Genomic DNA, 4069 nt, shown 5'->3' on the forward strand with positions numbered 1-4069 from the left:
GTAGTCCTCCATATCCAACATTTTTTTTTCATCATCTTCAACGGAGGTAGCAAAGACTTGATATTTTACTGCCAGGTGGGATGGATTGGTACTTTGATAAGGGTTGGTTCCTCAGACCATCATAAAACATCCATCCTCTCCTTCCATATTTGAATGCTGAGGTGTAATGACCCATTTTGAACAAGCATTGATAATGCATAGTTCCTGTTAAGTATTAGGTGTAGTTGATTTAAATGTTCAGTACAAGTGACATGTAGAAATGAAAGATCAATGTAATATAATTTAACACAAATTATAGATTGTGTTACTGTCAGTATAGTACCTACATGGAAACTTTGAACTGAACAGTTTAGAAGAGAGAAGAAAGAAACAGTTCCGGACATGTTTAAATATCAGAGTTTAGCAAATTTGAGGGCCAAATGGCTGCCAGTCAGCCATATTTAATCGAATTATATTGAAATCATAATCGAATCATACATTGTCTGTATACCAAGTTTGAACGAGATCAGTCAAAGGGTGTCCGAGAAATGGCTCCAGATGGACACAAGAACGGACGGAACCCAAACTAATAGTCCCCGAGATGGTAGGTATGAGTGAGGTGGGTGGTGATAGTGGAATGGTTGGTGAATGTGGGGTGGGTGGTGAGAATGAGATGGTAGGTGTGAGTGAGGTGGGTGGTGAGAATAAGATAGTAGGTGTGAGTGAGGTGGGTGGTGAGAGTCGAATTGTAGGTCAGAACGAGATTGCTCTGTAAGAGTGTGATGTAAAGCATTTGCTGACAAAAATTGTTTCTCATTTATTTGACTCCAGTGTGCAAAGCACACAATGGGAGTCTTTGCAGTTACCCTGTCTGTGTGTGTGTGTGTGGGGGGGGGGGGGTGAGTGTGTGTGTGTCTGTTCGTTCCACTGATATCTCAAGAACCGTATGTTGGTTTTTAATGAAACTTTGTGTATAGATGCTTTGGGCTAATGCGCAGATTTGATTAGGTTTTAGTTTGAAATCCATACATATTTAATTACCTGATTTGCATGATAATTAGCTAATTTCTAGCTGTTCTTTGACTTTTCCACTGATATCTAAAGAGCCATTCATTAAATTTTGATGAAACTTGGTACATAGATGCTCTGGACTAATACACAGATGTGATTAGTTTTAGGAAAACATCCATGCATACAATTAACCTAATTTGCATAATGATTGGTAGTAAATTTTCGGCTTTTCCATTGTTATCTCAGGTACTGATCATCACATTTCAATGAAACTTGCATAGATACATAGGACGGTGCAGACAGACAGATGTATGAAATATTGATTACCTAATTTGCATAATTAATAAATTTTCAGCTTTTGATATTTGAAGTACTATTACTTCATTACTTTTCAATGAAACTTGGTACATAGATGCTCTAGAACAATCCAAGAACCTGATTAATTTTAAGTAAAAATGTGTGCATATTAATCAACTATTTTGCATAATTAGTTAATTTTTGGTTATAATCACATTTCAATTAAACCTCGTACATAAATAGTCTGTGACAATACACAGACCTGATTAGTTTTGGGTTAAAATCAGATAATATTAATTACTTAATTTGCATAATAAATCATAATTTTTGGTTATACCGGTAATCACATTTCAATGAAACTTCGTACATAGATGGGTCTGTGACAGTACTTATCTTAATTTAATGAATCTTGGTACATATATACTCTAACACAATGCGATGATCAAATTAGTTTTAGGTTTATATTCATCTATAATAATTACCTAATTTGCATAATAATTTACTTTTCAGCTTTCCACTAATTTAGTTAGGATTAATCATCACATTATATTGAAACTTTGTACATGTGCACCCTGAAACAATATACAGACCTTAATATTTGCTTAATTTGTACAATAATTCATTTGGTTCATTGAGGTAATCCACAGACATGATAAGTTTAATGTTGATAAAAATGCATGTTGATTATCTATTATAAGCCCATTTCTGATATTAAAAAAATCAGATTTAAATTAAATTCATCGCAGAGGTGCTCTAGAAATAATTAGACTAAAAACCATGAATGAAAGATCAAATGTATTTTCTGTATGTATTATAAATTTTGATAATGTGAATTACATTATTTTCATGTTTTGCATCTCAAATAGCAGACAAAAATTAGTTGCCAAGTTTCTTGTTTGAAAAACAAATCTTAAATTTTGAATTAATTTGAATGTGTCTCCAATACTCTCTCAGCACACGGGAGCTCTTTCTAAGCTTTCTTTGATATTTATTTTATTTATTACTTGTTTAATAAAACATGGTTCCATACAATCATGAATGTATCTTGTCTATTATTGTGGTCACATAACATACCGTGGAATGCTTTATTTGCACTGGCATTTTATTTTCCCTGTTTTGCCTGTAGTCAATTTTCTGCAAAATAAATTCCAGTGAAAATGCAGCTTTCTCTATACGTTGCATTGAGTCTTAATACAACATAGTGAAAATTAGATTGACACTATGCCAGAAAGCTGTTTTCAGCAAAAATAAATTCCAGAGAAAATAAAGTATTTTACAGTAGTCGGCATTATTGCAAGCAACTTTTCTAACAATGTTTCTGTTTTAGTCTGTAAAATGTATTTAAACTAAAACAGCTCAATTGTCAGAGATGTTGCATGCAATACTGTATTTGCTCTATTAGTAGCGCATGCTCTTATGTAAATAACAGATGCGTTTCTATGGTCAAAATACATCATATTTTAATAAATAAGTATACAATCAATGCAATTGTTGCCGTACCTGTGCTTCCATTGGAGATGTTGTCCTAATAGAGCATATATGGTATACAATCTAGTGCAACCAGAGTGAATGCAGATATTAATTTTCCCAAACCAGAATCATTGACATCCATTTATATATGACCTAGTTTCTTCTTGTACTCTGTGTCACCTTATCTTGGCAGGAAGAATTGCCATATTCTTATGACGCAGTAATACAAGTGAATCAACTGTGTTTAGAGATGACACGACAACAGCTGATGGAAACATTTTTTTCGCTACCCGGCAAGTCATATAGTGACAATTTTTTTTTTTTGAAGAACCCTTCACTTCTCATTTTTTTTTTTTAATTCTGGCCCCCCCCCCTCAAAAATCAAATGGTCAAACCCTAAATGAACATACATCTGTTGCACTGTCAAACACAGTGTTAAATCGTGAAAAATGACCTGCAAAAGACGAAAATTAAGTTGTTAAACAAGATAGTCAAACATTCGTGCATTTAATATAATAACTTTAGATACGAACACGTATCGAATATAATTTATACCAGGGCCGGATCGACCAAACTGTTTTGGGGCCGGAACGTCCAAACCAGGGCCGCAACAGACCAGGGCCGGATCGTCCTGACACCTTCTCGATATACACAATATGGAACGAAAGAAAGCTTTTAGCTAAATTGGTGGAGGTATATTGGCGAACTAGTCCGAGAAAATATACAAACGACAAACGTATCCAAGTGATGTGAAATCATAGACGAAAGTGTGGCGGGATCACCAGCTGGTCGAGGCCGGTAGGCACTGGCATATTGTAACCATGCAATGCGCTCGATGTTTTTCAAAATTAAAATTACAAACGCTGGAAATTTCTCTCATGTTGCGTCACTATTTCGATAAAACCAAATATAGTTCTGGCTCATGGTTGTTTATGATGATTTCACAACAACCTGGCTTTGGGCTAATGAATAATTTGTCCTTGACGAACAAAATCCGTTCACGTCGAATGACAAGCCGGTATATTCCAGATTCAGTGTCAAAGGTCATAGGATAATGAGAGAGAATTTATTCAGCGTGGCAGCATGTTATCTTTTGTTTTACTACTAAAACTAGGTGTTATAGAACTATCTCTGACGGATTCAATACATTGTGTTATAGAATTAATTTTCTATAGAATACAATCAGACAGTCGCAAATTAACTCTGGGAAACCAAAGTAAAATTATGAAATTAACTGATTGCAAATCTAACTTCTCCCAACCACAGTAGAATGAATACGCATGCGTGGTGAACGTTTTGCGGCATTTCGTTC

The sequence above is a fragment of the Saccoglossus kowalevskii genome, chromosome 14 (assembly GCF_978046115.1).
Source record: "Saccoglossus kowalevskii chromosome 14, keSacKowa6.1, whole genome shotgun sequence".
Taxonomy (NCBI): domain Eukaryota; kingdom Metazoa; phylum Hemichordata; class Enteropneusta; family Harrimaniidae; genus Saccoglossus; species Saccoglossus kowalevskii.